Here is a 13221-nt window from a genome sequence, read left to right as displayed (position 1 = left end):
ACCACTGCGAACGCTACAAACCAGTACCAGCATTCCCTACCAGCGAACCACACCCGCAGACGAGTCATTGGTCGTTTATGCAGGGGGCAATCGACTTGGAAAGACCAATGTCGTCTGCTACTGAGGGGCAGAGCCATGATGATTGTGGCAACCGATTACTTCACCAAATAGGCAGAAACAGAGCCCATGACAACCACAACTCAGACGGATATAAAACGCTTCATATGGAAGAACATCATTAGTCGATTTGGTACCCTTCAATCCATTACCACTGACAACGGCCCATAATTCGTGGACAAAGATTTGGCAAAATTCTTCCAAAAATATAGCATCAAGTAACACATGTCCACGCCGAGATATCCTCGAGGAAATGGGCAGGCCAAAGCATCCAACAAGACGATTGTCGACTGCCTCAAGAAGTCCCTCTTCGACAAAAAGGGAAAATGGCCAGACAAACTCCCCTGATGTCTATGGGCGTATCGCATCACCAAACGACAAGCCACGAGTGAGACTCATTTCCCTTTGCCATTTGGTTAAGAAGCAATCATTCCTCCCAATGTCATCGTACCAAGCATCAACACTGTACTACCACGTATCGAGCAGAACGGTAAGAAGATAGCCACAAACCTAGATCTGGTAGAGAAGAAGCGCGAGCAGACCATTACCCGCATCGTAACCTACCAGCAAAAACTCATCTCCAGCTATAACAAGAGGGCTAAGATCTGGCAGTTCCAGCCTGAAGATCTAGTCTTAAGAAAAACCTTCATCACTGCCCGTAGAGAAGGCTCTAAAAAAAAATGGATCTCATCTGGGAAGGTTTGTACAAGATCAGCAGAGTAGGCGGCAATGGTAGTCACACCCTCACCACCATGAACGATAAAGAGATCGAAAAGCAGTGGAACACCTATAATATGCAGAAGTACCATGCGTGACTTCCGGCTATGTTAAAGCCCGAAGATTCAAGCAGCTTGACAGGCACCAATTCGCAACTCGAGAACTATCCAGTTGTTATGCAGTTCCTACCTTACAACTAAGTTTTCGTACATTTCACTCGTTTTTCAATGAGGAATTCAGAAGTAATCTACAACTTGGCTGGGCTGCATACTTACGACAACTGATCACTCCTGCACTTCAAAAGAAAACCGCGCTCTTTTTAGGAACTTATTGCAGGAATTGCACCCCCTTGGGGATCAACCATGCTTTCCAATGCGAGAGGGTAAACCAATTCCCCGACACCCACATGGGTTTGCTATCCAATGCAGGTGGATAAGTCGAGCTGCTTTAGTGTAACTAGGTGCACAATGGCTTGTGCCGGGATTCCTGGAAGTAGTCACAATGGTCTTTTTCAAGGCTTAGCTAATTGAAGGATTTTGGGTATTTTGGCTTAATCCGTAAGGAATCAGGCCTCAGAGACGGAGGAGGCACATTACGCAATACACCCTATGCATGGCTGCCCTAGAACCCTAAAGCTGCTACCGAGTGCACTAATGTAGCCTATGGTTTCTAGAAGATTGCCTACGGCTTGCCTTTCGAGCAGTAAGTCGCGCTAAACTTATACAACCGTACATTTTTGTGAAAGGTTAAATAAGTTAAGATGCATATACGAAGCTTTATCCACTGCCAACATGCTATGCAGTTGATAATCTTCACCTTTACCGAGCGCGGAATGATTGTTTAAATCTACACTAATTCCTAAAGTGTTGTGATACTTGCTACGTAACCCACAGAATTGGTTATATAAAAGGCAAGAAGTTCTCTCGGACCTTTGCTTACAAAATTCCATACAACCGCATACTTTTAATACGAAAGGTTAGCAAATTTCATAACCCAAAAAACTTTAGTATGTTGTGATGCAGGCCACACAGGTCAAAGGATTGAAGAAAGCCAAGTTTAACAGCCAAGTGGTCACGCAGACTCGTTTGATTCTGTAAGTAAGGCATTTGGCTGCCGACCCTATGGCTAACAACTTTGCAATAATTCTACACCAACACATACGGCTGTATAGGCTACGCAAACCTGTTTGCTTATAGAAAAGTAGCACGGCTACCGCTGGTTTAAAGGCCAAAGGTTGGGTGTAAACAAAAGAAACGAAGATGAAGTAAACCGAAGTAAGCAAGTTTATTAAAATTTTTAGCAAAATTGATAAACAAATAGCAAAGGCCGAAGGAGTTCAAGCAAAGTAAAAAGCAACAAGGAAAACAAAGAAAATCCTAAAGGCTAGCAAGTCTTCTGGAGAAATAAAGAAGGTCTCGAAGTCTTTCCCAACAAACTCAAAGTTAGACGGCCTACTAAAGAAGATGATCTGCATAACCCAGCTTGTAGAAATCAGCCTAACTCTGAATAGGCGAAGCCTCGAGCCTAGCCTTCTCACCTTTCAGTTGCTCATTCTCCTCGAGCAGACCAACATGGAAGTGCTACAGCTCATCCACTTCCTTCTTCAGACTTTCGTTGATCTTCAGTGCACCTTGGAGTTCCAACACTTGGGGTTCAAGCCTATTAACGACCTTCTTGAAATGGATCACTTGATTATAAGCAGCAATCAAATTTTCATCCTTTATGTAAGTAGCAAAACGAAGCTTAGAAATGACACACCCAAGATCTTGAATCTGAGGTATGTAATAGCCAATCTCACTCTCTGTACTTTCATACTTAACTTGGATCCCGTCAAGCCTAGTCTTCAAATCAACGACCTCCTGGCAAGTGGTTTCAAGCTGCATAGATATGGATATTTGACCCTTTCAAAGTGACAAGCTTAGATTCCAACTTTTTGATCTTCTTGGCATAAGAATAAGCTTCAACTACCATAGTTTTTTCCATTTCCTTGGCAGCCTTGGTATCCTCTTGGTCAAGGAGCATAGACTTGGCTGCCATAATTGCCGTTATCTGCATCATAACAAGTAAAGCAGTCATTCTATATTGGGTCATATGCTTCGCAAAGGAACTTGGGCAAATAACCCCTCTGACGCCGTCAACAAGTTTGGCACACGCGTCTATATCTTCAAGCAGATCAGGCTTAAAAAGCGCTTAGATCTCAATAGACTCTCCAAAAATAGGCTTGGTGGATTTCTCACAAACTGCCCATGCGAGTAGTCTCCTCTTTCTCAGCAGGTGAACCAGTCTTAGCAACAAGAAGAATAAGCCTTGGCGCCACTTTAGCAGCAAAGTCCACATTATCGCTTTTTATAGTAGCAGGCATTTCCAAAAGTGAATCGGATTTAGCTCCCAACAGACGTCTTAGTACAGACTTCAGCACTGGGGGCTTGACAAAACCTCTACGATGAGCAATCCTATAAACAATCATACTAGCCATTCTTGGCATGGCAGGCATCACAGGCTCAGATCTAGCAGCCTCATTTTTCTTCGCATTAGAAGAAGTCAAGTCAATCACAGGCCTCTCGGCAGCAGGCAGACCCTTACGAATAACGGTGAAATCTCAACCGGCATCTCTTCAGCAGGTGTGGAAGATCTCTTTTTTCTACCTTCATTTATAGTAGGCTCCATGACAACGATCGGACAAGCTAATGCATCCGCCTTGATCCTCTACATCTCCTCTCTCAGGAGCAATCCACATTTCTCACAGAGAAGAAGACTAAACAGCCAACACCATTCACGGTACTCAGTAAGGGAGCTCAACCCATGCTGGCTTTTCCCTTATTTTTTCTCTCTAACCAACAGGCAAGAGGCATGTATGCCCATCATTCCAGCAACTCATGAAACCCGCGACTTCTTCATTTTTCTCAATTGTCGGCCTGGCCCTTATTAAGTTCAATAACATAAAGGACATGAGCCATGTGGCTTGCCTAGCACTACGTCCCAACGCCTTAATTCGCGGCCCCAGCCACACAGCTACTCTTGGCTTTAGCCAAGCCAAGCGGCCCAAGCAGTGGCCCCAGCCACAACACCCCATCAGCCCATGCCAAGCTGACTCCTCGTCTTTGCCAACCGACGTGCCGCACCATCTTGACAGCTGCCCCGCGACAACACTATCCAAGAAGAAGACAAGGAAAATTAATTTTTTCTTACGTCGGTGCGGCGCGGGGAAGACAAAGAAAGCAACGAAAAACGGTCTTTTGCATGGGCAAGTGTAGAAGATTGCTTGGGGAGGGGGAACAAATATCCTCTAGGTTTCTCTCTCTTGTAAGGTAGAATAAATTGCTCTCTGAAGTTGATTTAATGATCTACTTAATGTAGACTTAAATAGACTTTGGAAGTGATTTATTTCCCTTTCATAGAAGGATCTAATTTCAAATTAAAGAGGGAATCTACGTCAAGATAGGAAGCAATCCTATGTTTCCTGAAGAGAACATCTTTACACCTACTGCCTGATAGGAGCATATTTAGGCGACTTACTTAGCTTGTTTTCGTGCATTTATATTGTTAATTCCTAGTTGTTTTAGTTGTTTAAGCCATTTTCGTGTGTTTTTAGGTTCATATGGCTAAGGAAGCAAAAAGATGCATTTTGGAGCCTTTTGGAGCACTTTTGGGCTAAGGATGGATAGCTTATGCTTGGAGCCAAAGTGTTGGACGAAATTGAAGGCCTTGTATGCACTCTAGGACATAAAACAAAGGGCCTAGCCCATTCTAACACCTTGCCATGCATCCAACACACTTTCTCTCCCAAAAACTGTACACACCATTCACCCTAGATTCTAATCAGCCATTCACCAAAACCACTTCCTTTTGTGTCGTGCCAACCACACTCCCATTCCCCATCCACTCATTCATCAAACCATCTCAGCCACAAAAATAATCCCTTTGTGCCGTGCACATTCACATGCACTCCCACCCTTTAATCACATGCACCCTTTATTCTTTCATCATTCCAGCCACTCCACATTCATCACCAACACAATCATTCAACACATGCACCCATAATCATTCTTCCATCCTTGCCGTGCACATGCATTCACATTCATTCCAGCCATGCACATTCAATCATTCATCCCCCCCTTTGCCGTGCAAATCACCAAACATTCCAGCCATTCCACACATATCCACTCTTTAATCCATTGCATTCACATGCACTCCCTTTAATTAATTCAACCTAGCTGTCAAAGCACATGCACATTCACCCTAATCACTCACATACACAACCTGCCATCATTCCAGAAAATCCTCACCTTGCCGTGCATTTCATATCCACTTTCCAGCATTCCATTTCATTATTGCAGCCACTCCACATGCATTTCCAACCCACATGCCCCTTTAATCATTCAATCATACCATCACACATTCATTCTCCAACCTTACCGTGCACATGCATTCCCATTCTCTCCCCAAACACAAACACTTCCAGCTTTGCCGTGCATCACACTTCCATTTTCCATATTTTCCCCCATCCTGGCAACAACACATCCACTCAATTCCAGCACATCCATTCACTCTTCATGATGGCAGCCACATTCTCTCCTAGCTGTCATATTCCTTCTTTTCATTATTCATCCACCTATAAATAAGCATCCATTGCAGCCACAAAACTCATTCATTCTTCCATATTCAGAAATTCACCAAAAACTGCCCTTGGTGCCGTGCCTTGAGGCACCATTCCCTACTAATCCAAACACCATCACTTCCTTCACCATTCCACAAAACCTATCATTCTACATCATCCATAATCCCCAAAACTCACCTTAGACCTTGTGCTACGACAAAGAGGAAGAGAAGCGGGCCTAAACGTTCATACAATTCAAGTTTGAGTTGTTGGAATGTTTAGGTGTTTCTTTTCCTTTGAATTCCATGTTTAATTTCAATTCTCTTTGTTTTGTACGTATGAGGAACTAAACCCCCCTTGGCTAGGGGGGGATTCGAAATATATGTTTATGCTTGCATTATGAGTTGATTACTTCTAATTACGTTTCATAAGTTGTGAATTCAATTTGTTTAACTGTTTGATTGATAACTTATTTATGTATGTTTATTGAGAGTGCACGCTTAATTTTCATGCATGAATATGACGCTAGAATATAAGTGAGTTTCACCTAATAGTTATGAACTTATATTCACAAGTAGTGGAGGTTGCTTATAAACAATCGCGCTAAATAAATTCTTGGCATAAGTTTCATGCAATCATAGTAACGAATGCCTCGTCAGCACTTATAATTTTCATAGAGCGTAATGATTCTTGCTTGTATCTCTATTATGCAATCATGTAGGGGACTTGTGGGGAATGTTTTGGGTTGTCGTATGCAATCATCCAATTCAATAACGTTAGGAAGATTTGAAGGTTAATTAGTGCATCATGGTTAACTTGGGGTGTTGAGAATTCATGGTTTATTGAAAAGCAATTGGAAATCATTTTATTATGCAAGTGTAACATGTGTGGAGATGAACCCCTTGGCTAGCATCCATCCATTCAATTCTATCACAAATTCATATTTACATTCTGTCTAGTTTATTAACTTGTTTCGTTATTTCAATTTTCGTCAAATCAAAACCCCCCTTTACTTTCTTGTTCTTTAGTGCTTAGAATCTGTTTAGTTTATGTTTTAAAGCATTTTGAGTCTTTGGTTTGTCTTAGTGATTTAAAGTTTAGTTTTGCATTCTTTGAGTCTAGTATAGTGTTTTATATTGTGTTTTTACGTTTTTGAGTCAAATCCAAGTGATTAACAATCCCTCCTAATCCCCGGTCCAGAACGATCCCTACTTATACTTATACTACAATTGTCAAAAAGAGGGTTTAATTTGTGTGCGTATAATTCCCGCATCACTGCCTTTTCTTATGAGCAACCCAATAGGTATGGGGGCATTTGTGCAGAAAATAATCACGAAAAATATGGAGGCGACATGTAAATTTTTGGGTGAAAAAGACAAAATTAACCTTAAGGCACACCAAGATTCCATGCATATGTAGTGGACAATAACGGCTCAATCAAGGTCAAATGTGATCAAAATAGGTATTTATTCAAAACATATTTTATCAATCCTCATCAAATCCTCCCCACAAGGTAACCCCAAATTATTCTTTCAAATTAGGATTGATTACCAAAATTAATTGATTAATTTCTTAATTACTTGATTAATTTTTTAATTAATTTCCTAATTGATTGCAAGATATTCTTTTGACATAATATCTTGCAATTAAGGTCAAAAACCACCATAAGTGGCCGGACCTCTTTTCTCCAAAGAGGGCTAGCCACACCCCAATAAATAGCCATCATTTCTCCAAAAAACCGAAGTCCAATTCTCTTCTAAAATTCTCCAAATTTCTCCAGACACTTTCTCCCTCAAAATCTAACTTTGGCATCGGAGGTTCTTCAGCCAAAGCCCCCCCCATTCATCGTGGGCGAGTGAGGTTCTTGGCCTTGGCCTTGGCCTAAGGTGTTAATTGTTTTGCAGGTGCATTTTCCTCCAAGAAGATGAAAACAGAAATTTACATCCACACTTGCCCTTTGAAGATTTCTTCTTGTTTTCATGTGCACTGTGTGATTGTCATTTAGCCTAACTTTTTTGCATGTTGATGCGTGTTTGAGCAAGATCGATTCATCAATTGCATTGATCCACTTGGCATGATTAGCTTGACTACATATAACCTATTTTTCTTGGATACACGTATAACATGTTTTCCCGGGCTAGATCTTTTAGGGTTTTGATAGCATGGCATGTGTAGGGAAAGATGCATGTGTTTTGCGTGATAGTCTGTAAAGATAAATAGTCTCATGGCAAAGTCTTAAACTTTTGCATGAAAGGCTTTGAAGTTTATGCACGTACCCATTTGCTTTCCCCAGGCGCGCTTGCTTGTTTTCTCAGGGTGCACTTGCTTGCTTTCCTGGGGTAGATTTCTTGCTGTGTTTCACATTGTATGCTTGTATATCTTGCCTTGCATGATATGTTGTATTGCGACCCTTGTCGTTTCTTGTAGGAATTTTATGGCTTCGGTTTCTCCAAATACTTATGCATGGTAGATGACTCTTTTTCGACTGCTGATTGACTCCATCAAGGTAGACCACCACCTCATCTCGACTTCTAGAACAAAGCTTTCAAGGGAGAAAAGCCTTCCTTGGACGTGGTTCATCTCATAGATCCTAATTGCGTTTCTAGGTGCTGCATAGATAGCGGATGGTTCTCTACAATTCCAATCCATTTTGACTTTTCCTATGGTGAAGCCACTGGTTGGGTTAATTGGGTTGATACCAAATTAGGATTTGCTAACCAATGAGCCATCCAGAAGATGGCAAAAGTCTTGGACGCCATGTTCTTGACTAAGAAGCAAGTCATCCATGTAGAGTCTGATTTCCGTGGGCATATGGTTACAAGGTGGAGCACAAAAACTTATACCTTGAGTTGTGCTTGGGGAAAGTTCACCCCTACGTTGGAGGACGTAGCCAACATCTTGCATCTTCTTATTGTAAAGAACGTGGACCCCTTCCTCAATGATATCCCTCCCACGTTCACCCCTAAGTGTATAATATCTTGAAGAAAAGTGCTCCCATATCGCAGAGCAAAGCTCTCCGGTTTAATGAATGGATAAAGAACTTTTAGCAAAAGAGTCAGGAGCCAAATTGTAGGTTTGAGACCATGTTGTGCTTGTGGCTCATTTGCGACAGTAAAAACACCTTCCACCACCAAGTGATTCCTTTGGCCTTTGCGATAGCACGGGCCATGCAGTTCCATTGGCTCCATTATTCCTTGGTCTCTAGTACTGCGAGTTAGACGAGATTGATGTTCTCGAGGAGTAAGTAGCCAGCGGTGCCTTGATCAAGAGTTTCTTGTGTGTTGGCTTCCTACATATCTTCCTTTAGCATGCCATTGGTTCAGGAAGGTTCCTGGGAAAAGGCGAGACTTCTTAGAGCTTCTTGACGGCATGAGCAGTTTCATTTTTTTGCCCTTACACCGCATTCCCTAAAGGTTTTAAGCTGGTGATATTTTATACTGATGTCGTTTGTAGGGGAGGTGGTAGCATGACCCAAATTCCTTTGTTGAAGAACATGGATTTCCCTTCCTTTACTAAGAAATTTATACGCACACAAATTAAACCCTTTTTTTGACAATTGTAGTATATGTATAAGTAGGGATCGTTCTTAACCGGGGATTAGGAGGGATTGCAAAATCACTTGGAAACTGACTCAAAAACGTAAAATAAAGTTAAAACACTAAACTAGACTCAAAGAATGCAAAACTAAACTTTAAAACACTAAGACAAACCAAAAGACTCAAAATACTTTAAAAACACAAACTAAATTGATTTCTAACTAAATTGAACAATAAAGTAAAGGGGGATTGAGTTTTGGACGAAATTAAACTACATGCACAGATTGCAATTTAAAGCAGAATGTAAATATGAATTTGATGGAATTGAATGGATGGGAAGCTAGCTAAGGGGTTCATCTCCATACATGTTATACTTGCATATAAAACGATTTCCAATTGCTTGTCAATAAACCATGAATTCTCAACGCCCCGGATTAACCGTGAATTGCACTAATTAACCCTCAGATTTTCCTAACGTTATTGAATTGGATGATTGCATACGACAACCCAAAACATTCCCCAAAAGTCCCCTACATGAATTGCATAATAGAGATACAAGCAAGAATCATTAAATTCTTTGAAAACCATAAGCATTGACGAAGCACTCGTTACTATGAATTGCATGAAACTTATGCCAAGAATTTACTTAACGCGATTGAGATCATCAACCTTTACTACTTGTGAATATAAGTTCATAACTATTAGGTGAAACTCACTTATATTCTAGCGTCATATTCATGCATGAAAATTAAGCGTGCACTCTCAATAAACATACATAAATAAGTTATCAATCAAACAGTTAAACAAATTGAATTCATAACTTATGAAACGTAATTAGAAGTAATCAAATCATATTGCAAGCATAAACATGTATTTCGAATCCCCCCCTAGCCAAGGGGGGTTTTAGTTCCTCATACGTACAAAACAAAGAGAATTGAAATTAAACATTGAAATCAAAGGAAAAGAAACACCTAAACATTCCAACAACTCAAACTTGAATTGTATGAACGTTTAGGCCCTCTTCTCTTCCTCTTTGTTGCGGCACAAGGTCTTTGGAAAGGTTTTGGGGTGGTAGTTGTATGGAGGAATGGATGTGTGATGGTGTGAAGTGTTGGAATGGTGGAGGAAGGCACGGCAAAGGCTGGGATTGGTGCTGGAATGGATGCCTTTGCACGGCTCAAGGGTTGTGTTTCTTGGTGTGAATGGATGAATTTCTGTGGGGAATGGGGATGCTTATTTATAGGTGGATGAATGATTAAAAGAGGGAATATGACAGCTAGGAGGGAATGATTAAAGAGGGTATGCATGTGGAAGTGTGGCTGGCTGTTTTATAAAGGGGGAAAGCTGGAGGGTTATGCACGACTTGGGATGTTTGGTGCTGGAAATGAATGTGAAAGCATGTGAATTAAATCTAGGGTGAATGATGATGAATGCATGTGGATTAAAGAGGGAATATGGAAGAGTGTGGTTGCAATGATGAATTGGGATGGCTGGAATTAGGGGTGAATGTGCATGTGGAATGACAGCTAGGTTATGATGATGAATGCATGTGGATTAGGTTGGAAAGTGGTGGGTTATGCACGGCAAGGTGTGGAGAAAGAATGTGTGGCTACATGGTTGTGTTGGTGATGAATGTGAACTCTTTGTTCTTCATTTTCATTTCTTCATCTCTTTATTCATTCCTAGCCTCCTTTGGTCTTCAATTTCGTCCATCTACTTGGCTTTAAGCATATGCAATCCATTTTAATGCCCCAAACTACTCCAAAATGCACCAAAATGCACTTTCTTGCTCCTTTAGCCCTTTGGACCTACAAACACACGAAAATAGCTTAAAGTACTAAAATTACTAAGTACTAGCAACATAAATGCAAGAAAACAAGCAAACTAAGGCGCATAAATATGCTCCTATCAGAAATCATTGGCTTTGTTGGCTTCGTCGATTTTGTTTCTTGGAGAGAACGGTGAGGAAATGAATGTAGTTTATGCTTCTATTCGAGTGAGGCAACAATTTTATTTTGACCAAGGGATACTATGGTCTTTCCCAGCCGAAGACAGTATCTCCATCAGTCGATTATTTTAGAGCTCTATTTATTTGCTATCTGAGAACCTTCAGCCTTCCCACTATATTGCCAACAAAACCCGAGTCGGTTGCATCTCCAAGGCCTATATGACGTACTAGACGAGGTGCTTTAAGGCTATCGCCAAGTTCCATGGAGACAAGCAGCAGAGATTGCATGTTCATATCTTCAGCCATCCGAGGCTAATATTGGATAATACGTATGTCGCTTTTGGCTTGAAACGACGATGTCCTTCTGTGGCTGAGGACAATAACGTTCTTGGTGATTCTTCCTGAAGCATCAAGAAAAGCAAGGCATCTTGCGATGGCAAGGGAAAGTTTAGCAAGCAGAAGGTGAGGGTAGCTTCATGTATGTTTATTATCAAAACACCATTTGTTTTTCTTTATCTACTTGGCCCGTGTTTCAGGAATCTTGTATTTTGTGACTTAGGTGGCAAGGTGAAGCACTTCAGGCCTAAGGTGGTGAAAGACGATCCTCCCAACAGTAAGAAATTTGTCATTTTCGGTATTCCCAGGGAACCAAACAGTAAGAGTGTTTCGGCTAAGTCGAGGATGAGGAATGGATCTTTTGACATTGTCTTCCTTGCTTATTCCCCAACCCCTTCACAATTGCATGCTAACAGTGTCTCTTCATTGTAATATTTGATAAAGAAGCCGCCTCTACTAGTCCAGCCTGTAAAACCAAGAGTTCTCGGGCCTTTGCATCATCTGGTGCCCCTAGGCATGTAGGGTATCTCAATACTTCCAATTCAAGTGAAAATGATCGAAGTACCGGTTGTGCTGTTGACGACAATGAGTTTAGTGAAGATCTGGAAGCTACAGCGATTAGCAATTCAAGTGTCGATCTAGGAAGCATAAGGTGTCCTCAGGCTTCCCTTAGGGAAGGTGCAGTCGACATGGATGATGATGCAGGGCCAAGTGACAGGAGTGACAGCAAGGTACCCGCGGTTACCCACCCATTTAAACTTCACGGTTACGGTTATAGGTAACCGTTTAGATAAATAAATGGTTATGGGTATAACCGTTTACCCATGAAATTTAAACGGGTGGTTATGTGTATGAACCGCGGTTATAAACGGGTAACCGTTTACCCATTTATTTTATATATGTAAAATTAACACAAACCATGTTCTCTATCAGAAAAAACTTAGATCAATGCTATTGACTATAATGCATGGTTTATATAGCTAATTATAATATAATGTACCTCATTATATATATATATATATATATATATATATATATATATATATATATTATGTTAATACTTTACATTATGGGTTAAATAACCCAAGAATACTTATCAAATATTATATTACCTTCATTGGTAACAATTAAAAATATCATCTGTAAACTATTATTTCAATTATTGGAATGGTATAACGACTTCAAAAAATTAAAATACGGAAATGTATGATGAATGTAACTATAACGGTGTTTAATTGTCAAAAAAAAAATTATGAAATTTTTTTTTTTTTTTTCAAAGTTGTTAAGAAACATATAGACAGGTGAAAAAAGGGGTAATGGTTAAAAAAAATGAACGGGTTAAAAAGGGTAAATGGGTAAACGGGTATTAAATGGTTATGGTTAAATGGGTATGCGGTTATAGGTATGTCGTTTCCACCCCCCCCCCCTTTTTTTTCTCTTTTTCTTTTCTCTCCTTTTCTTCCTTGCTTTCCCCCTCTTCCCTCCGATCCCTCTTCTATCTCTCCTTTTCTCATCACAGCCATCCCTGCTCTAGAAAAACTAAAGCCTTCTAGAATTGATAGCCAAAATTACAAAAATGTCCCTAACTTCAAACATTAATAATTTCTTCGTTATAACTCTGTTTCACAAACGGTTTTTGCCCACACGCTCGTGAGTTCGAACTCTATCCAAATATGCCAAGAAAACGATAAAATATGCGAGGATAGGATACATCCTCGTATATTTCAATTTAACTCATCATTTCACTTATTGACAAGGAAAACCGATGTAAATTATAAAAATTCCCGGAAATAAAACTTTAAACGTTCTCAATTCAATTTTTCATAATCATAAATCGATTTATTGTCGATTTTCTCCACATACATAATTATGAATATCTAATTCATATATTTAAATTTTTTCAAGGTATTACATTCACCCCCCCCCACCCCGGGTTAAATAAATCTCATCCCCGAGATTTCCATCACTGT

At 40.4% G+C, this 13221-nt stretch overlaps 1 pseudogene; it reads right to left on the bottom strand.

Moving 5' to 3' along the window:
• Positions 1-2414: 2414 nt before the first annotated feature.
• LOC148698080 (uncharacterized) lies at positions 2415-11221 on the bottom strand (annotated as a pseudogene).
• Positions 11222-13221: the final 2000 nt, after the last annotated feature.

The sequence above is a fragment of the Pyrus communis genome, chromosome 3 (genome assembly GCF_041283825.1).
Source record: "Pyrus communis isolate YQ-2024b chromosome 3, ASM4128382v1, whole genome shotgun sequence".
Classification (NCBI taxonomy): Eukaryota; Viridiplantae; Streptophyta; class Magnoliopsida; order Rosales; family Rosaceae; genus Pyrus; species Pyrus communis.
This window is presented reverse-complemented; position numbering and strand designations above follow the sequence as displayed.